A 25,262-nucleotide genomic window follows, 5' to 3' on the forward strand; every position below is an offset into this window, starting at 1 on the left:
CTAATTGCCTAATGTTACTTTGGCAGTCGAAAAGACTTTGTTGTATGGCTTAAGATAGGAGATTTTAAAAAGCAAAGAACATTTAATTATTTTATTAAATGTACTCGTAAAGGAATTCGTAAAAATCTATTTAATATGAAGTATTTTGTTTTGTTGTTTTACCATGTTTTGTTTGTTAGTTCTTCATGTTAATTTTGAAGTATTTTTTTGATCTTATAATAACGATTTACGATAAAAACGTGCTTGTGTTGTCCTTGTTCAAATCGATGGCTGGTATTTAATATTTTAAGATAGATTAATTATGCAACATTCCACGTCATAAGTTACCTTATTTCACTGCAAGATGGCATTTCTAAAACTGAATTTATTTCGTTAAATAAATGCATTCACTACATGCAGATAACAAATAAGTTACAGTTCTTACATAGAAAGTCCAATTCAACATTTTCCAATAAAATCTTCCTCGCCTTTGAATTAAATGGTTCCTTTCTTCCTCCGTTAGACCCCAATTATTTTATTGCGTATTGATAACCGCAGCCATGAAGGGATTCTTGTTAATGAATGCTAATTTTCAACAGATGTTGTTCCATCCTAATTGCGCCTTAAACATCCCTACGAATTTATTGCGTGAAAAATCATTTTTTGATGAAGAAAATCGAGTTTTAAGGTCTCATTCATTGCATTTTAAATACACTTATATATTTATGTAGTCTACGTGCTAATTTCATGGAAATATATTTACAATTTGCCTTTATTTGTATGTCACATAGCTCGTTTATTGATCAAAATCAATGTACTCCATTCCTACAGGCACTTAAAAGTACATTTTAATCTTGATATCAAAAACAGACACTAAAAATACTAGTTCACATGTTAAGTAACTTAAATAATAAATATTATTTCTTTAAAATGTCAGTAAATTAAAATTCCTTCTCTTCTATTAAAATAAATACTTTAAAAGATATTTGTGATAAATTACGTCACACTAAGTATTATACATTATGGATCTTCGGATTAATTATTAAAGCTTGTCGTGTTGATTAAAAATTATATGTTCCTAGGCCAGTTGGGCCAGAATAATATACATTTAAGGCATCATTACTTAAATTCAAACACACATGAACTTAGGCTTCCATCTTGAGTATCGGAAAAGGCATCTATTAAAGCAATTAAGGTAATTCTAAGCATCACTCCTTAATGGTCCCTCCGGTGCCATCCGTCTAACTACTAGTGATTGTTTACAAGTTTCAACTTTGTTGAGGATAATCTTAAGACCGATCGCCGGACTTTGCGTAAATGATACTAGCATTACTTGTCGGCTTTTCTAAAAGTACGGTAAATATTGATTATAATACTTAAGTTAAACAGTATTAAGTCTCCTTTATTCAGCGAAACAATTATTTTCAAGATAACGATATTATTTTGAATTTAATTAGATTTGACCTGTGCGATACAATGTTCTCAATATCGTTCACAGATGGGTCACGCTTGTGTATTCTCAACATTATTCTGTATCTTGTTTTAGTATTTAATATAAACATTTTAGTTTGCTGGAATATAATTCCATTAATAAGCAAGTTATTATCCATTAAAAAAACAATTTTTTTATTAAAATGTTCAATCTTTTTGTCTTAGAACTTTCGGCTTTCGTTCTTTTTTTAAAATTCAATTATCTCATCTAATTAAATTAAAAGAAAATAAAAAGAAACATTATTACTGAGTACGTTTCTATAAAGTGTATTGGTTTTAGTTATCAAACGGAAACACGCTTAGTATTACCTGAAACATGGCCGCGATAACACTTATCTACAGTGAGCTCGAAATTAGTAGGTAGTATTAAGAGAAGAAGCTTTACACAAAAGGTTGTTCAAATTCGGATTAACGGATCTTAAAATTTCTTATCACGTATTTATGTGATTCCTAACAAATGTTTACTTTATCCAAAGCAATTATTAAATACGGTACTTTTTTCGTTTCGATAGTAGCTAATGGCCAAAGAGGCCTCGACATCATCACAGGGAAACTGCAAATGGTTAGGTTCTCTTTCTGAGTCATCCTCCTTTCCAATTTTGCTGTTAGAGTTTATAACGAGATGGCCCAGTGGTTAGAACGCGTGCATCCTAACCGATGATTTCAGGTTCAAACCCAGGCAGGCACCACTGAAATTTCATGTGCTTAATTTGTGTTTATAATTCATCTCGAGCTCGGCGGTGAAGGAAAACATCGTGAGGAAACCTGCATATGTCTAATTTCGACGAAATTCTGCCACATGTGTATTCCGGCAACCCGCATTGGAGCAGCGTGGTGGAATATGCTCCAAACCTTCTCCTCAAAGGAGAGGAGGCCTTTATCCCAGCAGTGGAACATTTACGGGCTGCTAATGCTAATTATGCTAATAATAATGCTTATAACAACATGTTGCTCCTCTGAGCTGGTAGAAATATATATGATTGAATTTCATACGATATATTTCTTAACTTAATCGATATATTTTCAGGAGAGTTCAAAGCAAATTATCCTATTCTATGATGTGTTGAATGTAATTCAAGCTTCTGCTTGAGCGGTGCCACTTAAGAAAAAGGCTAGCCTGTCAATTAAGTGGCTAATTAAACTCAAAGTCAAATTCAAAGTCAATAATCTTTATTCAATATAGATGTGTTTACACTTGCTTATTGACAGTCATTTACCACCGGTTCGGAATTTAACACCTGATAAGAACTGGCGAAAGAAACTCAGCGGGATATATATTTTTTTATTTTCAAACTACATATACAATTATAAACATATTTTGGATTTGAAGCAGCCTGGAGGCGATCATCTCATTCCCAAGGTGTGCAGTCAACTAAAAAGTCATTAGTGTTGTAATTTCCTTTAGCACACAAACGCTCTTTAACGATTCTTTTTAATTCTATATAGATTTCTGGTAAAATCCTCGTTATCTATTGATTGAATCCATCTCGATTTGATAAAAATATAATGAAATATAATTTAATCAAGAATAATGAAAGGAAAGCAAAATATTTTTTCTATAAAATGAAATACAAGAAAGGCAATAAATTACTTATTATTTAAATAAGCTTACACAAGGTATGAGAACCAAGACAGAAAAAAGTACAATTTATTTATTTTTTCTACCTAATTTTGGGCCTGGAAATTTATCTGTCGTCAACAAAAAGATATCACAAAGGCAACGATACGAACTTAAATTAAATCTCGAACGAAATTCGGGAGCATTTCGTTCTGATTTCACGTTAACCCATACTATTGGTTGAAATTGGATATAGCTTTATTTTATTTACATATAATGTTTCACAGTTAAGTAAAGTAAAAATAATATCATATAAATGCAAAGCTGTCCCAATGGCCAACTTTAGTACTGTGTTCCTCGTGAGGTTCTTAATTTTATTTAAACCGGCCAATGCATGTTGACATAGCTTCGTTACTGTAGTACGCTAAAGCGATCCCGCGGCACCCTCCGAAGAGACGGAGAGGGTACCGCTGGTTTCTTGCTTGCTGATGAACTTTTGACAGAACTTATTTTTAATCCAGATTTATCATGTTGTTTACTTTCTACAAACACATATAGTGCGTAAAACCTGAGGGGTGTTTGGTTGCGTTTGAACCTCAGGCTTCGAATAAAATTAATATGTTCTAGCCACCGCACCATGTTGACACTTTACCCATTACGACATATTTATAACTAATTATTTTATCCTAACTTATAACGTCATTATAAATAGTTACTAAAGGCGAGATTATTTTAAAGAAGTTGATCAACTTCTTGGTGGTAGGACTTTTTGTTAGACCGTCTGGGTAGGTACCACCCACTCATCAGATATTGTACCGCTAAACAGCACTGCATATTTTAGTGTTCCGGTTTGAAGGGTGAGTGAGCCAGATACAAGGGACATATCATCTTAGCTCCCAAGGTTGGTAGCGCATTGGCGATGTAAGGAATGATTAATATTTCTTACAGCGCCATTGTCTATGGACGATGATCACCATCAGGTGGTCCATATGCTCGTCCGCCCAGTTATGTCATAAAAAAAAAAGTTAAAAATAAAAATCACATTCTCTGAGATCCAAGCTTTTCAATCATATAAATAATATTGTACGGAACAATATATATCTTTTAATGTGATTATATAGACTGACACCCCCTAATTGATTCAAACACGGGTGAAAGTCCGCTTGAATTACGGGAACATCGTAAACAAATAGTAGTACATTGGACCACCCAAGTGGTATAAGATGCACGGTTTCGATAAATTTATCTTGGCATAGTTTGCAAATATCCATTACTTGCGTCACGCATTTCACGCCCCCTTAGCTAAGGAGTTATTACCTCGTTAACCAACATCGCCTAAGGAGCGTTATGGTCTGAATAGTATACGATACTGTCTGTTCGCGTTGATAGTTCTATTATACAGGAAATGTGTTATTAAATATTAACTATCTCGTTGGTCCTGTAACTAGTTTATAAGTGTTATGCTGCTACCTTAATAGTACTTTGTATATGTACACAAACACACACTCTTACACAACACATACATACATAGCTTACAATACAAGTTCGTGGACGAATTTGGATTATTTTTGTTTTATTTCATTTATTTTTTTTATTTCATAGGTCACGGGCAAATTGACCAGTTGATGGTAAGTAGTATAGACCAGCTGATGGTAAGTGGTCACCACTGCCAATAGGCATCGGTACTGTAATCGTTCCTTGTATCACCAATGCACCACCAACCTTGGGAACTACGATGTCATGTCCGTGGTGCCTGTAGTTACACTGTCTCAGTCACCCTTCAAAGATTAACACTAAGCTCAAATTTTTGCAGGCAGAATATATTATAATGTGTACTTTCTATAATCTATAACCTAGGAGCCAAAGAATCACTAAAGATATCAAGATATTAGCTGTTGCTTCTCAATATATATTCTGTAATGTTTTGTATGTACCGAAAAATATTAATGATTTCATGAGAAAATGTGATTCTCATAACATTGTTACAAGGAACAAACACCAACTTGTTACTCCTGTTACTCGACTGCATAGTCAGTAACTCTTTTGTGGGGCAATGTATACGGTTTTATAACAGGAACCCAGAAAGCGTTCAAAATGCTTCTGCTGTTAAAAACATTGTAAAGGAACGCTTGTGTGCGAAAGGTTACTATACAATTAGTGAGTTTATGATTGATAATACACCTTGGGAATGAAACGATGGACTTAGTACCTACCCAGACAGGTGGTAAGGCCTTTGTGTGGTTAACATATCAAGTAAAATTTTGCTACCAGGAGATTCTCAACCATTCTTATAAGAATCAATAATATTTACAACATAATCAATAAATTACTTTTAGTAAGATTAGAATCTAATAATTATTTTTTCAAGTAGGCTCATCAATGTAAAGCGAAAATATGTACCGTATTGTATCTGTAGTTCAACAATTATTCACGGTCGAATTTCAAAGCGATAATAAGTAACGTTTCGAAGTAAAACGTTGTTGGTCCAAGATTTTTAAGTAGTTGCGAGTATATCTCTATATCGTGTTTATCCTTGATACTAAAATATAGCGATTAATTAGCAAAAAAAGGGTATTTTAAGTAAAAACTTAAGTTGGATTATACACGAATAATACCCCTGTTCTATAACTTCTTTAACTTAACGTAAAGTTTAGAGAAACAACCAGTTCCGGAATTCCGATTTTAAAAGTAAAACTTCTTATCTGGTGTTTCGTTAATCTATAGGTGGACGAGAATTTAAAACGTCGTTGTATAGTAACTTATGGAACACGACGACGTTTTCAAATTACCCTTTCGGATATGGAAATAATTAATTATTAGTGATATTGTATTGTTTACGACGATGGAACCGGATATTGGCGACCGTCTGGACTCATGTGTGTGTTGTTGTGTGCTATGCGTGGATACCAAATCAAATCAAATACTAAGATTATTCAATTAAATTTTAAACAGATATTTAAATTGTCAATATTTTAAAATGGCGAAATGGACCAGTGGTTAGAACGCGTGCATCTTAACCGATGATTTCGGGTTCAAACCTAGGCAGGCACCACTGAAATTTCATGTGCTTAATTTGTGTTTATAATTCATCTCGAGCTCGGTGGTGAAGGAAAACATTGTGAGGAAACCTGCATGTGTCTAATTTCAACGAAATTATGCCACATGTGTATTCCGGCAACCCGCATTGGAGCAGCGTGGTGGAATATGCTACAAACCTTCTCCTCAAAGGAGAGGAGTCCTTAACCCAGCAGTGGGAAATTTACAGGCTATTAATGTAATGTAAAAAAAATATTTTAAACATACTACCATTTCGGAAAAGAGTTTCCATTATCGTTATATAACGACAACATACTGGTCTAGCTCTAAAATAAAAATAAAAAACATGACCAATTAAATGACTTAATTAAAAGTAACTATCATTAAACCATTAACTGTGTACATATACATACATCTTAAGTACATATATATACATAACAGATACGCAACTCAACGCAAAGCAAGTCAATTAAATTAATTAATTTTGTAATATTTATTTCTCATTTTTAACCGATTTTTATTTACGTTTGTTATCACAGAACTTTGTCATTTATGAATCGATTGTTAGAAAGGGTATACTTAAATTTTGGTCCTTATTTAAATTTGGAATCACCTATTTTATTGTAAAAACTTTATATTATTTATATCGTGTAAGGGGAGAACAGCTGAACATCTGCCAGTTCACACCATTTCAGAGAACATCAATAAATAAATATGGAGTAAAATAAAATCGTAGGGCGTCTTTAATAAAATAAATAGATTTTCCTTATTATTTCACGTCACGCACATATAAGGAAGTACGAACGGAGTCGTAGAAGTTCATGACGGCATACAAAAGCGTAGTGTCGTTTACCGTCACGGCATACGGGTCGGTATTACCCCCAAGGATTTCTTATATATGCTTTATATAAAAAATGGTTTCAATTAGAGATTTATACACTTAGATGTTTGTTGATTAATAAAAACAATATAAAAACACCTTTACCTTATAATAGACCTTCAATATCAGATCAATTTATTACAATCGCTTACATATCGCTGTGTACGATTATACAAGTGGAAAACAATCCTTAACAAATATTACAGACTCAATATTAAGGTAATTGAATCCAATGGTCCATACTCAACTAGATCTATATTTTTGCTCTTGATACGTATCTTGGTCTCCTTCCGGTATGACTGTCTTAACCGGAAGTCGGAAGTCGCCGCCTACCTAATGGATCGAGAGATGATAAATATCTAGAGATTTCGGACAAATCATAAAGGGAGATAAAAGCGGTGTAAATCTTATACGAGTCGTCGAATACTTTGAAAGGGAATCACTCAAAATCATTAATCATAAACCGCGCTATTTAAGTGCAAATTATTACTTTCTTGTTATTTGCACTATTCTGACTAAAGAAACTAAATTATTTACATCGACGATATTAATATATACAAAAACTAAATAAAAAAACAGTTACTACATAAATGATGACCGTGTGAAATGGCAAGAATGCTTCATCCAGTTGAACCGACACAAAAATGAAAAAAAAAAAAAACATTAATTAATCAGATTCGTGATAACGAACATTAATCCTGTAAATCTGCTTCCTAATAGCACACAACCAACTCATGAACTCCATGACTAAGTCTGCTCTTAGTCAGCAACTTATCGTTATCCTTTATTGCGTTGTATTCAAGAAAATATAAAAGAGTAAAAGTGAGTAGAATCTGCATTCCGAACCGGTGGTAGCTTCACTTGATATAGTTTGTTAAATGATTCCAAAGTGCTTGTAAAAGCGTACTTGAATAAAGTATATTTTGATTTCAGATTTTATTATCTAATATGTAACTTTTGCCTGTAACATGCCTCGTTTATCAGTTTGATTTTAGTAAAACCCGTGAGAGTAATAAGTTCATACGAATTACCATAATAAACCGCGTTATATTTAAATTAATTAATAAAATGATATGCTGTATCTCGTTGCTTCGTTAATCAAGTAGCTATTTATCCCATGAATCGTTGGCTTAGTGGCTAGAGCCACATATGCTGTGATCTAGATTCAAACCGCGATAGAAAATCTATTGGGTTCGTTGAAATATTCTCAGTAGCAACCCGGAGTCTTTAAGTTTTACCTTCTCGTGCCTATAGCGCATTCGAAACCGTTAGTTTTGTACCTGAACTCTATCTGGTCGTGTAAAATTAATAAATAAATATTGGACAACATCACATACATTACTCTGATACCAATGTAAGTAGCTAAAGCACTTGCGTTATGGAAAATCAGAAGTAACGACGGTACATACAGCCAGACCCAAGACAACATAGAAAACTAATGAACTTTTCTTCATCGACTCGGCCGGGAATCAAACCCAGGACCTCGGAGCGTACTCATGAAAACCGGTGTACGCACTCGACCACGGAGGTCGTCGATTGGCAGTCACATCGTATCATAAGAATAAGCGAATAGGAATTCGTCCGTGTTTGCGCATAAACTTGCACTATAATCCTGTCCTTGTAGTTTGTTGGTATAGAGTTTAGTCGCAGTGGCTGAAATCGGTTTGGAAGAAATCGTCAGCTGGTTTTCAATAATACTAAGTGTAGCTATTTAGCGGTGAAGTATAAGATGAGTAGGTTCCCAAACATAAGACACCAAATAATTATATAGATATGATTATGTCATGTATCAATTTGCGAACAAAACTAATTAACATTGCAAATATATTTGTGAAAATTCTGAAGCAAACAAAACTCGTAACGTTATCAACTCCACGTTTAAATAATAATTAATTTTGATCAATTCAATGATTAAAATTTAAACATAGAACGAACTAACATTGACCCAAAAATAATCTACCAATATCACAATTGACAAAGAACATTTGTAATCATAATAATTTAAATCGTATTATTAATGATATACGGTCGATAATGAATTGAAAACATATCAGTAAGTTCTGATATATTTAGACATTTGAAACATTAAACATTTGTGGGATCGTTTATATATTATGCTGCTATGGGCGACCCCTATTTGCTTAAGCAGATGTGTCACGTTCATAAATCGGCTTTAAGGTTCTGTAATGTTCAAGAAACCTTTGTTCAGAATGCTACGAAATCAATATAAATTTGCTATCTGTTTTAATAGGGGTTAGTCTAGCACTAGTGCTATGTCATGAGATATATCTAATTACATTGTCTTATTTACTCTTAAATTATATAAACGGTAATCATTTCGATATACGTAAACTGGGTGGCAGTGGTTGGAATTTGAGAACTAAAGATTCAGTTCAGTAGCTTGTCATGATGCCAGCTTCGTATTATGATGTAAGTGGTTCATACATCATAATTATTTTTTATGCCTTTATGGTGTATGGCGGTATATAGCATGCCTACTGACAGATATACTGTAATCGGATTGGTCATTGGTCTGCTGATGATGAGGTTCGTATCATACCAGACAATAAGTGCTAATCGGAAACCAAAGTTAACAGTAATTTATTTTATTCTGGCAAACAATTCTAAGAAATTGCCCGAGCTTTGGAAGTCTTTATTTATATTTTTATGTAAATATTTAACTGGGATAATAAAATCTGCCTTTAAAAGGTCTTGTCAGAAATAGATGGATTAATTACCCATTATATTTTCCCTTGCACTGCACAATAATGTTATTATTGTGTTGTGTTATTAGTTCTTAATGCTTTTCGAATGTAAAAAGCAGGTCTTACATGATCTTTAGCAATTTTATATCCTCTATAGTAATTAGCATTTATTTTTCAAATTTATCAAATCTGAGGAGTTTATTTTTGTGATAAAAATGTATTTAATATTCACTAAGTTACATTTACCCCGGGTGGGTTAGTTAGTTTATAATTAAAGGTAAAAAGTAAGATTAAGAATACAATCTAACTTCTGACAAGACTGTTGTTTGAAAAATTAATTAAAGATTAAGTACGACGGCGTCTAGGCTAAGAGTTATGTACTATTTAAAACAAAAGAAGTTCGTTTTTTTATACAGAACTTAGATTATAATTTATCTTTAGATTTATTTTGATAAACTTATTCATTGAGTCACTTGCATAGTTTTTGTAATAACCGATTTTTTTTATATATTAATCGATTATTCGAATACATCTTACACGATTTTGATAATTTAAACTGAATTCTATTGTTAAGTTGGAGACTTTAATAGATTAAAGTTTAAATCAAAATTAAGTTTGATATTTTTTCTATATATGTTTATATTTTGATACTTATATTCAATATGTTACATGAACACAAAAATATACAAAACTGAAGGCGAAATCATTTTCTTGTATTATTTATGTACTTGTCGATTAGTTTGCTATATAAAAACTTTTTTGACAAGTCTGTCAAAAAGTTTTTTTTTCTTCCAAATTAGTATATGGCTCTGAAATGCACTATTAAATGCACGTAACTTGGTGTTTATTATTGATTAAACAATAAGAGGCTAATCGGCGTTCGCATTATACTGACCAAGAGCACAATCAAGCTAAACGAAGCACATGTTGCCACACAAACTAATTTGCATACACTTAAACTACTTCCAAATTGTTAACCAGCGACTTAGCCCGAAGTTAATCAAGAATAAACCGAAACTATAATTTAATACACACTCAAAACTACGAACATATTGAAACTGTAACAAGACTTCCGAATATTGGTATCGCTTCTCATTTCCAAAACCGTACGAATGGCATAAGGTCAATTTGTAACAAGCGAATGTCGCCTTTATTGTTAATAGGATATGTGTTAAAATATCGTGCATTATATTTGATTATGAATTTATAAGGTGTTGAGATATGCAAGACTGTATGTAATTCTTGTTTTATAATACTACCACCTGAGATACTCGATCAAAATTTACTTAAGGCGTTTCCACGGATGAATATTTTAGTTGATGCTTCTATAGTTTTCAAAGTTAAGATCTATTTATTTGTTTTGGTTGAATATTTGCTTAAAGTGGATAATGATACTCAGAAGTCAAAAATCTTCATTCAATATAGAAGCATTTTGCTTACATATTGATTGTCGAGGAAATTAATCTACCATTATTTCGGAAAGAAACACCTCAGATGTTAAGAACCGCTGATAGAAACTCAGCGGGACTATTCCTTTTTTTTAACATATATTTACCAAATATTTCTTCATATTTCTATTTGAAACGGCCTGATACTGGTATTCCCGAGATGTTTTATCATATTATAGTCTAAGAAGTCATTTATTTTATAATATCATGTATCGCATAGACGTTCCTTAACGACTGTTTTGAATTTTGCATTTGAATAATTTTGAGCGTTTTCTGAGATAAATAATAATCCATGTCCGGTTACAATATTCATTATTATTTAAATGTTTCTAGTAGCACAATTGAATATGTTGTTTTAATGGCGATCTTGATTTAAAAAGGAATCATTTGGAAATGTCTCATCTTTACGCTAAAAAGTACTCTGCTCTCACGAAGGCTAAGAGTTCATTCCACTTTACTGAAAACTGATTGGTATTTGGGTTTTAACTGTTTTTTTTAGTTAAGAAATAAATTATCATTTATTACTCAAACATTAAACATGCTTCATTTACAAATAAACATACCTATATACATATGTAACGAGATAAATAACGAAACTAATAGCCTAAAAAAAGGATAATCAAGTGTGTCTCAAAATAGGACCTCTTGGCTACAAAACTAATTGTTTGGAAAAAGCACCCGTTCATTATTTAGAGATGTGGCATCAAAGATATAGGTAAGTTGCCTTAATAATCGCCGGTCTTCGAAAGACAATGGCAATTTAAGAAGAAAAATAGCCCATAGATCCCACCGTTTGGCAATATAAGGCACATTAAAATAAAATAATTAGATTAGAACGTCTATGGAGATATTATAATATACAGTTATAACTAAGTTGATTTTGTTGTATCTGTGTGGTGTGAACGCCGTGACGTAATGAGTCACGTGACCGGAATCGTTCCAAGGGACAACTGTCACATTTTTGAATTGAATTGAATTCTTTTGAGAGTGGAGTGTCGGATGCTAAATTTTACTATAGAGAGCGATACAGTTCGGACCTTCCAAACGGGACTGTCGGTTCACGCACCTCTGATAGTTATAATATACCTTTATAATTTGTGATTGCTGATTGCCTACATAAAATACAAGTATTATCATACTGCATCTTTGTGGTTAATTGCCACTGTACTAGAAGCTTCTCGGCCGTCGCCGTCATATATATAAGGCCATTACATACCACTTGGTAAATCCTTTTTGAATGGTTATAGTGAATCAATGCAGTAGAAATTGGACACACACATATAATGTATACACGTAATCATAAACAGAAATTACCTAAGTCTCGTTCCCTGTATACATAAATTAGCACGGGTCTATTACCACTTCAGACAGAGCTGGAACTGTAAGTTTCCACTACACTCAGTCCCCAACTACTCCATACTTTGATGTTAGTACACTTTTCACTAATGATCCATGGAGCTTCGTGTCTCATTAGCAACGGGAACGGAGTTGTTTATGTTATTTTTATCCGCGCATCTAAATATAAGCAATATACATTCGGCATTTGAATTTAAACAGTTCTGCAGTACATATTATACTATTAAGCCAAAATACTCAATAGGCTATTTGACTGATTTTTAAAATCCATTTTATATTATTTAGTAGAAGTTAAGGAACCCAGTAAAACTTGTGTTTTTTAATTCTGTACATATTTGCTGAAAAATATCAAAATTAAAAATTCGCTACTTTGACAATATGGTGATGCAATGGGGTCAGTGACGTCACTTGCCTGTATTGTAATTCGTGGCCCATGCAATCCACGTACAGTAGGCAAACGAGGTTAACAAGCAAGTGACTTCGTCATAAACCCGACCAATTAGGAGCGTTTTGTGTCACGTGACAAACGTTTAAAAAAATGCATTTTTATTTATTTGATTTTTGAATAAAATAATTATTATTTTTAAGTTTTGTTAGTAAATAACCGTTTTTAAAATCGTAATATATTCTGATTACAATATTTTTCGCATTGTCTAAAAGCCAATTGAGTAATTTTTTTTTTTTTGTATTTTTAGTTATTTATGAGGTGTGATTTTTTTTTTCAAAATCATCACATTCCATACTCAAGTAGGCTGATAAAATCACTTTTGAATGGTCATGTAATGTTTACACCCGTTCGGTAAATAGATTCTACCGCGAATAACCAGGAGGACACTCAATAGTTACTGTTTCCCAATTTAATTAAAGAGTTAACGTCAATCAAGTACAATTAAATCTGGCATTTGATTTAAATTTATTAATAGGTCGAGTTAAAACTGTTAAATAAATTGTTGTTTCGCACGTAATTTAATCGAAGTGCAGCAGTGCGATTCTGTAAGAATTCACTCTGAATTTATCTCGTGAAATATTGACAACAGTAATTCGGTGACATGGCATTTTGATACGTGTATCTTATAAATTGTATAATTGTTATAGTACATATCACAATTTCATATTTGACGTTCGTGTTCTGCGCTGAATTTCGTGTTTCTTACAGTACTGTTAATACAGTTTGAGTTACCTTATAAGTAAAATTTATTTTATTAGCAAATGTACGCTGGTTTAATTAGTGTAATAATAATAATTTTCAACTATTATTATAAATAGATGATGTTCCCCAAAATACAATTAAAAAAAAAGTTTTATGTGATATATTTCTTTTTTTAGATTTTGATTTGATTGGTGTATGTGTGCTGTAAAAATTGAACCATATGTTTCCTTCATATGATAATAGGGGTTTACTTCATTACGTATATTAAAAAAAATTACTAAATCCACCGTAAAATTTACATCATTATAATTTTTAATTTTTTGCAAATTAATTAATCGTGACGATGTTTTTTGCCTGTGATTATTCATCTCACAGAATTGCCAACGTGTCCTCATATTATGTACAATGAGCACCGAGGATCCAGTGTTAAATTAATCAGTCCAGTCACAAAACACACATCAATTGCAACACGCAATACATTAAAAACAATTACATATTATCAATAACAAACATTAATTCAGTAGTTTTATGAAAATCATTCATTCGCGACTCAATTTTAACGTTATAATAATGTTTAATTATTCTGATGAGTCTCCAACATGAGTAACTGTTATCTTAAACATAATCATGTTTATTATAATATCTGATTATTAAGCAACATTACTTAAAATACTTAACTTAAATGAGATTTGCATTCAATTATTAAAAATATAAGTTCAAATTATATTGCGTGAACCAAAATATTAAACATATTCAACAAATGTTTTAAGTTATTAATATTCGGTTATTTATACAGAGTGTTCCGTGATAAGTAGATTTAGAACTATTTTTTTTAGAAAATAAGAACGCCACTGACATTTGTTTGCTAACAATTTAAGATTCAATAATAATTTAACGTTACAAAAAAAAAAAGTATCCAACTTGAATACGAAATTGTCGTTTTGTAAATTAAATCACTGATTCTATTTCTGATCTCATCAGTTAATTATTCTTTATAAAATGTTTTCTCTTTTCCCGTCAAAAAATGAAAAAGTCGTAAGTTGCCCGGTTTCTGTGACAGATCTTAATTAAAAGTTTCCCAAGAAACATAACATTCTTATTAAAAAAACATTAACAATTCCGGTGAAATAAGAACTAAATTAACAATTAAACTTAGATGTGATTTACTTTCATAAATATTTTTACGTTTTCATAATTAGTTAGTTAATATCATAGAATCAAACTTAGGTACAATTTATTTTCATAAATATTTATATTAGTTAATTAATATCATAGCACGCCTCAGGTATGAAGCTCTCTGTTGTTGTTTTATTATATTGAAAATTGTTAACACTTAATGTTTAGTCTAGTAGGAAATAGAAATTCCAGTTTTTGCTGAAGTCCAGTTTGAAGGGTGAGTGGGCCATCGTAATTACAAGCACAAGAGATACAACATTAAGACCTAAGGAGTGGTAATTCTTAATTGCCTCGTTGGTGCGATACATATATACATACATACATACAAATTTTACCTTCCATTGAATAATGAGAGTGCAAGAGTAGAAGAATCGTCGTTGTAGCCGAAATTTTCCAGCAGGACATCATCCTTCCAATTCTTGCAGCGTCAGTGTCTATGACCATCGTCAGGTGACAATCCCATTACACAATAGTATGAAGAAAAAAATATATTTTGAGTTCATATATTAATACAAATCTTACCAAAATTGTAATTAAAGCTTTAACAAATATGTCTATGTATTTAACTCAAAAACACTTGAAACGACATGACACAGATCGTTCTCAAAGAATCCGCCCTCCGAATGTTTTCGAATGCCGTTTTCATTTCTTATTTGCGAGTTTCAAAACAGTAAAAATTCGTAGCACACGAATACACCTTGACCTTAGAATAGCAAGAGCTGGAAGAACGTGAAGCTAATTATTTTAGATGCGCACTATTTTTAAACTGACAACTTTTATTTCAATTTTCGTGTCGTAATTTACAAGGCAATTGAGGATGGACACCAAAAAAAAATTAGTACACTGGAAAAACCTCATATTTTATAATATAGGCTGGGCATCTCACAGTAAGTGGTCATCCCCGCTCATAGACATGGGCTTTGTACGAAATATCAACCATTTCTTACATCACTAATGCGCCACCAGCCTGAGTGCTAAGATGTTATATCCCTTGTGCCTGTAACCTGGCTTACTTACCCTTCAAACCGGAATACAATGTTAATAATCAAAGTTTTGGTGGTAGAGTACTGGTGAGTGGATACTTAATAATACTTAGGTAATAGCAGGTAAGCGTAATACATACAAATTTGTTATTTAATTTTACTATACGTAGAATCCAAAGACAAATAATCCAACCCAGTACTCAAAGGTGGACTGAAAGAGATTTACGTTTGGGATAAGTCCGTCTTTGTATTCGTATAATTTAAAATGGCATTAGGTCTTGTCTGTGTATGTATTTTGTGTGATTATTTTATTTATGTCGTGGATTGGTACGTATTTATTGTATAGAAAAATTAAGAAATCTTTTGACAAATGTTAATTGTATAAATGAAGCTGATACCTTACATAATATTTTATACCAATTTAATGTGACCCAACATTTTTATTACTATATATATAACTAGATGAACCTGCGGCTTTACCCGCGCGAAATTTATCAAACACAAATTTCCATCCCCCGTTTTACCCCCTTAGGGGTGGAGTTTTATAAAATCTGTTCTTAGTACATGTCTACACCCAACACCAACACCAATTTTTAGGTGTTATAGTTTCTGGGATTTATAATTAATCACTGAGTGGTATTTCGCTTTTATATACCTACATATATAAATTATGAATTACCAACAAAAGCGAAAATCTAACAATTTAAATTATTTTAGCTCAAAACTATAATATTCATCGTAATTGTACTTTTAATTAAAGGTACGACATGAATAATGAGAAATATATAATCATTAACTATTATTATTTTTTAAGATTTAAATACTTACAATTAAAATTCAATTGTTAATAAATAAAATTATTTTCTTTTATATAAATTTAATAGAATAATAATAAAATAATTACTAGATTACACTAAAATTATAAAGCTACTAATTACAATTAGTATTAATTAAAAGAAATTAATAAAAAAAAAAACAATTTTAGTTTATATTATCACTTCCATTTTAGTCTTTATTCTAAGGTCATATCACTCTATTCAGCCCTCTATCCTGCACTCCGGGTTGTCGCCGCATCTAATTGGCTTTGAGCTATCTCAAAAAAGAGGCGTAGTTGTGATACGTGTGCTTGAACACGTACAACGACACGTGATATTTAAAACAATCGTTTATTAACAAAACTTGTTGCATCATTATAACAAGCATCTTCTAATGCAAATCAGAATTTTTTGTAATAGCAACATTTTACAAAATTCTATATACCAACCAAATAGTCCTTACATAGAATATCTTTAATAACCTCAAAACTTAAAATTTATTATAACTGTCTTTAGTCATATTTGTTTACTTTGGAATATATGTATATTTAGATGATTTTTATATACAAAATAATATCAACCTTAAATACACAAACACATTATATTCATATAAGTATAGTTGCCTGCAATGTGTTTCAAATAATCTTTTCCTCCTTTCTATCTTAGCATCCGATTCCTCCTTTATACGTCCTGATACAAATATCGCTCACAGTTAATGTCAAATGGAAAACCGCCGCCCACTTAGCCGTTACTGACATCTACTACACGGCCCATTCATACCGCTCAAAATATTGACAACCTCATTCACAAGGGCCTGAAAAGACTTGAAAGTAAAAGATGCCAGATTTTTTCCTTACTTACGCTCAACGCATACGGTTTTCCGAATAACCGGTTTGCGTTGGCGAGTCGAGTGTTTTCTTTGGGCTTTGAAACGAAATCTGTTGAGATTAAAGATAGGCTTGATGTCTCGTTTTGTAATGATACCGGAACTCAACATTTTAGATGTATTTATGAACTGGATCACGTGAATCTGATATCTAGCGAATGCTTAAATCATTTTTGTGTCATAGAGAAACATATTTCATAATTGATATCCTCGAATAAGTAACTAATAAAATAATAAAATAATAATAAAATTTTACAGTAATTATTATTATGGTTGAGCATTCAAAAGCAAAGCAAATTTTATTGAAGGCGATACCTCAAACGATGCCACTATATTGAGGATGATACCTTAACGCTGATTTTCAGTAGCTGTCGTATGTCAGAAGCTTGTAGTAGTGTCTATGTAATATTACACACGGTGCTGCTCGCCAGTTCTGTTACTTGTACTTGGCTGACACGCTCCCGCGTGTCTAGATAAATTTTTAAATAAATACAGAAATCTAAATAAATACATATAATACGTAGTTACGTACACATTACACACATACATTAAAATATTATACAAACGTTAATTCATTTGTTAACAAGTATGTAAATAAAAAGAAAATAAAAACACAGACACAAATTTGTGGGAATCCGCTTATCTTTTATCTTCAATAAAGTTAGACTTTTTAACTTCAATTCTTCAAAACACATTCATCAGTTCTTAATTAGTCAACAGCTTCTGTATGATGGAATTTTAATTATTGCTTCTAAATTATTGTAATTTCAAATGTCATTCGATGTGAGCAATGCTCCTTAAGTCGTTATGTAATTGTGTGTAGGTTGCATGAGCCCGCTTAATTACTAATTAGACGCGTAAGGGGACATATTAGTTTGTATATCATAGTTGAGCTTATTACATTGGCTTACAAAGCAAAGCCTTGTTTTGAAATTTGCTTGCCAAGGCTGAGATAATGTGAGAACAACTGAGTTATTAAATAAATATTCTATGTAACTATTGAGTTTCTTGCCGGTTCTTCTCGGTAGAATCTACTTTCAGAACCGGTGGTAGTTTTAAATTTAATTCATAAATGTAACAATTCGATTCGAAGGTAGTTTTGTGAGCTTACTTGAATAAAGAATATTTTGATTTTGATTTTTCTTTTGAATCAATGTGTCGTCCTTTCTAGGAAACTATATTGGAATTCTGAAAATACAAACTACAAAATATTTCACCACAATTACTAAGGTTCCTAAACTACTATGAAGTACCTCCTCGGCGTGGATCAGATAGCGAACTAATAACGCAGAGCTCTGGTGGAAGAAACTGATCTTGACCTCCCGCACCAGATTATAAGATCAGATAGCAGGGATGGATCACAATCCAACTGCTGTTCTCCTGTAGCTATTTGAAAAATCCTTCAAGGACGATGACACATATCTGACATGTCCACATCCCGAGATCATGTGCTCAGTGCCTAGACGAAGTGCTTGAGCTAAGCAAGCTAAGCAAGGCCTTCCATTAATTCCGCTCTACTACCTTTGAGACAGTTATAGTTTACTTGAGAGCCAGTTTCTATCAGCCGATTCTCCAACAACATACGTTATCGGCATCATTTATATAATAATATTGTATATATTTCTTTCAATATAAGAAGAATATTTTGCCCAGATGTAGATCAACTGCATTTTTTTCATATATTTTTTTTACAATCGAAAATACAAACCAGTAATAAAAAAGTAGATAATCGCCATCCTAATCCTCCTGCTGTTATCCCAATTTAATTGGGGTCAGCGCAGCATGTCCTCTTCTTCCATATTTCTTTGCCTGACGTCATCTCACAAGTAACATTATTTCCAGCCATATCGTATAAATATAAAAAACTATCAAGTACAAATTAATATAGACTGTAAGTTTTGTAAACTAAAAATCTATCGCATTTTCAATAAACCTTAGATAAAGACTAAACATTTAAATACGAGTATCTAGCGGGTAAGAGTAATTTAACACCGATACTATCAGAGTGAATAATGCATGCTTTTCCGCCTCTGCACTGATCATGCCCGAGATTATCTCTTACTGAAATGTGGCCGACGGAATTGCGAATTAAAAACACTTTATTTGAAAGTGTGTCCTAATACTTTAAAGTGGTTAGTACTTACTTAGACTAAGAGTTTTATTTTGAATATTAATCAAATTAACAGACAGCGTTATACATTGGTCGCAGTTTTTTAAGAAGCACTGAGAAGAAAAAAACTAAGACTAGATAATTATTTTGGAGTATATCTCTAATATATGTATATGTTACTGTAAAAGCTCGAACTACGGTAAATCTTAAGATTTTCCAGTAAAACCTATGATTTACCGATTATTGGTAAATTTTAGGTAAATGTCCATAAAACTCTGGGATTCGAACTTTCACCATCAATCACTTGGTAAATCTTAGGATTTACATGTTAGATTAGATTAGGTTGGAATGGTAAAAGTCCGAAAAAGTCGTCCCTTTATAATAAATACTTAAATTTACCAACTCATGTCGGTAAATCTTATGTTTTACTGGAAAATCTTAAGATTTACCTTAGTTCGAGCTTTTACAGTAACATATATATTTAATATGAGGAATGGGAACGACGATATTCTAGCTTAATATTTGTTACAGTATCAATGTCTAAAAGCAGTGGCGATCGATCCGTCTACCTCTTGACCATTAATGAAACCGACCCTGGACTCCGAATACTAATTAATATAAGGTCTGATAAGTGGTGCTGATATATGCAACTATATATGTATATTTATACATATATATGTAGATAGTAGAGACTCGAACCAATAAACAAAGATGCCATTGATATATATATATGTGTATGCTTGTTAGATATCAGGTATTATACATTATTTTATTTAAAATATATTATAATTTCACTGTAATGTATTTATATATTATATTTATATCTGCCTTGTACTCTACCTTAAGGTTGCCTGGAAGAGATCGCTGTTTTAGCGATAAGGCCGCCTCTTGTGAATCTTTCTTAAACGTGACTTAACTTATATGTTTACTGGTGTACAATAAAGAGTATTTTGATTTGACTTGATTTGATGCCACAAGAGTATATAAAATCATTGCAAAAGTAAAAAAGAATACTGAAACAATAATTTTGTATTATTTTGTATAAATAATACAGTTCCAGTCTTACAAACACTTTATTTTCTCAAATAATTGTATTAGGTACGTTCCGCTTTGTAGCAGAATATTTCAGACCAGCCAATGAAAAGCCAATAATAGCAGATTAAAATGTATTTCATACAGATTATATTTACATATATATACATATGTCCTTGAAAGGAGATCTTAGCTCTGGATAGTACGTATGTAAAAAAAACTGCCGAGATAATTTCAGTAACATTTAGCATAAAGAATTGCGGATTAAGAACAGTTGAATTCAACTCGTGTGCTCTTAAAAGATAAGTGGTTTAAATTGTTTTGCACTTTTTTCTCCTTTACTCAAACGAGAGCACTATTAGAAGATAATAAAGACTTAATAAGGCTTTCTTTGATAATGTTAACGTACGTTTATCATATTTCTTATCTATAAGATGTAAATAATTGTTGTTTACATATAAATTATACATTTGATTAACCTTATTCCATACAATTATTTCACTTGTACTAAGTTGCCGCTATTTAAAACTAAATTTCCTAATAAAATCTTACTAATAATATAAAAGTGCGCAAGTCGTTAAACCATATTCACGAAGGCTTTTAAGTCCGAACGTTTATTTCATTTTTAATATTAAATAATTTTTCTCGCTTCAATAAAACGAGATGGGCGATCGAACACGCAAAAACTTTTTATTTTTATTGTAGTTGTTGTTATGAAATTGTTAAATTAAATCTATTTAGATATGTTATATGACCTGTTACGTGGCTAGATTTAAGACAGCGGATCTTGAGGTCCTGAGTTCAAACCCCAAGTTATACCGATAAAAAGGTATTATGTTCGAAAAAGTTTCATAGAGAGAAGAAGTAGAGAGGGAGAGAGTAGTAGAGAACCAACTGCACTCACTAATCCTTCATTCCCAATTTATCTAGGCGTCTCTCTTGAGATCTGCCGCTGTAGTCGATATCTTTCAGGACGACATTACCATCATCCAAAACACATATAAAAATGCCATCCATAGTAAAATATATTGAAAATAATTGAAAAAAACATTGACCGCTTAAATATTCTTATTTTATTTATTCTTGCACCATGCTGATATTTTCCTGAGAATTTTCAATTACGGTTCATATTTAAATTAGTGTTGCCATCTGCAAAAAGTTTGAGAAACATCGATAAAAATACAAATGGTGCTTGTTATCTAAAACATTAGAGAAAAAAGGACACTCTTAACGTCAATAAGTGCGCTATCCATTAATGTAACGAATGCAAAAACGGAATTTGTTGCTATTTATAAATAAGCTCCTTATTCATATCGAGGAAACAAAAGTCAGTGTTATGAAAGATAAACAGAGGAAGTGATTGAACAAGTAATATTTTTGCAAGATAAAGGGATGAAAATCTTACAGCTAGTTAAAAGAAATCACTGAATAATAATCGCGATAACTGCCCCATTGACCAGTTTTCTGCGAGAACTTTTATAACATAATTAATCAATATATTTAAAATACTACATTCGTTAAAACGGTGGCTCACCCGCTGTACGAGCTTGTTATTTAAATCTACGAATCTATTGGAAGCATTACTTAATACTGCGTCACTTCCTGACAAGCATACGCCTGTAATATAACAATAATATTTATATTTTGCGAGTAACACTCAGTTCTTCTCGATCACTTATGCAATGCTTGAATCTGAACTGCTACATGGTGGAGATTGCTGTTAGATAACTTTAATTTTTTACGAGGAGGCGTAACATTACATAGCGTGGATAAAGGAGAAATGCAGCTTGATTTAAATATAGTATATCTGCGCTCAATAATTGAACAATGTAAGCACTTTTGCGGATTATGAACGTATAATATCTAATTGTCCTGCTTATACTTCTGTGTAAATAGATAAACAACTTATGTTTGCATGTTACAAAGTTGATGTATTTACGTTGAACTCCAAATAAACCATTATAATATAAACAATTAAGAACTCTAAGCTGATTATGTTAAAGTTTAATATTGTACGAAATCTAATTTAAAATTAACATTGTTTTATAAAGCAAACAAAACAACACGATTTACATGCATCAATGAAACTCAAATGTTTACAAGGGACTAATTGTGTTGCAAGTGTCTAATTAGTTACATTCAAAACCGATTTGAATCAATATATCAATATAACTGGTAATATTACGTAAAATTTTGTTATTCGATACCTGTATGGCAGAGTGTAATAAATTATTCACATAATAGAAAATTAATAGATCGTTTCGCAGATAAACAACCCTTTCGTTTGTTTGAACCTGGTTATAGAGCTCTGTGCAAGCCCATCCGGGTAGCTACCAATCAGCACAGATTACATCGCCAATCACCAATACTTAGCACTGTTCTGGTATCTGAATAAGTCAGTGTAACTACTACAGTACAGTACAGTGCACGACATATTCCGAAATAGTCTCTCAATAGTCATTAAAAATGGGATTAGTTAATTTGAAACGGTAATTTACTTAATTTTGCCAGGTGAAAATCCGTCATATATTTATCCATCAACCCACATGTCTGTATAAACCAAGCCTCAAAAAGGCGATATTAGTTCAGAAGTGAAACATTCAGAGACAGTTACTATATAATTTATGATACATATTAAATGACGTCTGTACACGTGTAAGTTTAGGACGGATCGTTTGGCTTACGATATAAGGTAATACGCACCATTTTCCATTTTAATTAATGCTTGTTATTTTCGATTCAAGGCTGCGTCACTTGATTTCGTAATTGAAATCTCATTATCGTTGATGAAGGGCCCGCAAGCTAAGGAATCGAATGGCAAATACGATGTGAATCGCCCTTTTTGTCTTGCCTCTAGCGAAAAGATTCAATTTGTCAGAAATTTTATATTGGATTATGGTAAAGGATTTGAGCGGCTTTCAAATTTTTTCCTTTTTTGTTAGACATCTTAAAAGATTAACTTTAATTTTTTGGTTTAACTTAGAAAACATAAAATGTTTAGCTCCTCCATAATAAGCATAAAGTCTGTAATTAAAGTTGGGAGTCAGTAATTAATAACTTGTTTGCTTTAAGATAACCGGAGAGTTAATATTTAAGTATTCGCAGTAACTTAGTTTCACAGTAAAAACATAATTCTGAAGTTCCCATCATTACATAGCAATTTCATGGAATAGAATTTTTGTACAAATGTGTGTATAAACCCAAGCGAAATCTCTATTTTAAGCTGGTTTTTGGCTTTTTATCTTCTCCTTTGCTTATTAAGTACCGAACTATTTATGCGCATAAAATTATAAATCCTACTACACTTCACAATTTTATTGCATTGAAGAGATATGAAAAGCGAAACCTTGGTCGGCAAGACGAGGATCGAAGTAGCGCGACAATATTCGTAAATCAAAATATTCTCTATTGAAATACGCTCATAAAAGCACCTTACAATCGTTATGTAAAATGTAAAGCCATCACTGGTTCGGAAAGAAGATTTTACCATTTTACCGAAGAAATCCGACAAGTAACTCAGAGTTTAATTACAGAGTTTTTGTCAATAAAGTACAATTAAATTTATATATAATATCGTGCCTGGAAATTAACAAATACTAGGTTCACGTTTTTTTTATCATTACTATAATCTTGTATTGAGTAATAATGCTCTACTTATGAGATAAAAATTTATTAATTCAAACAAATTATTTTAGTTTCACTAATTTATTTCGTCAAAACAATCCGCCTAATCTTACTTTTTATTCTCGTCATTTCGCTGACACGCAGCGGACGCCTCCGGGGATTCGAAGATTTCTGTCTTCCAACACCTGTCGAAACGATTCAATTTCGATTCTGAAATCTTATCCAATGAAACTGTGTTTTTATTCGATCAACACACTGTTTGAATATATTGATAGATTCTGTATCGGTGTTAAACGTTGATTACGAAACATGATAACATTACAAAGATATAGAAGATGATACTGTTCGTAATATTTGGTTTCTGATGATCTGAGCTTTTGGAAATTGGATAATTCAAGATGACAATTTGATTTGTAATTTACAAATTCGAAAGACCCCAGTGAGATCAATTCTGAGAGAACAAACTTGAAACTCACTGCGGAATAAGGTTGTGACAATACAGAACGCCAAATGCGACCTAGATAAATTATTACATTCAGATAATCACAAGAATCAAAAATGTCATCGTGATTTTTAACAGATGGTTGAGTTCAAACCTGGGCTTTCTATGTGCTTAATTTGTGTTTATAATTCATCTCATGCTCAGCGATACAAACATCGTTAGGAAACCTGCATGTGGCGTATGTGATTCTGCCATGTATATCCAGCAACCAGCATTGGAGCAGCATGGTGGAGTAAGCTCCAAGCATTCTCCTTAAAAAGGAGAGGAGAACTTAGCTCGCCACCCAAGTTATTAACAAATTATTTACTTATTTAGAGATATATTTTTCGAAGCAAAATATAAAAATAAAATTATATTACAATTAGGATTTTTTGAATTAGAATTCTTATAAATGGAATTTAAGTATTTCATTAAAACGTAAGTATTTTAAACTTGATCGTCATCCAAAAGACCTTCCAACTAATTTGTAACGTCAGAGCAATTTAGTCATTATATAAAGGCAATAGGATTGAATTTTCTTATTTAATATAA

The sequence above is a fragment of the Vanessa atalanta genome, chromosome 18 (assembly GCF_905147765.1).
Source record: "Vanessa atalanta chromosome 18, ilVanAtal1.2, whole genome shotgun sequence".
In the NCBI taxonomy this organism is placed as follows: domain Eukaryota; kingdom Metazoa; phylum Arthropoda; class Insecta; order Lepidoptera; family Nymphalidae; genus Vanessa; species Vanessa atalanta.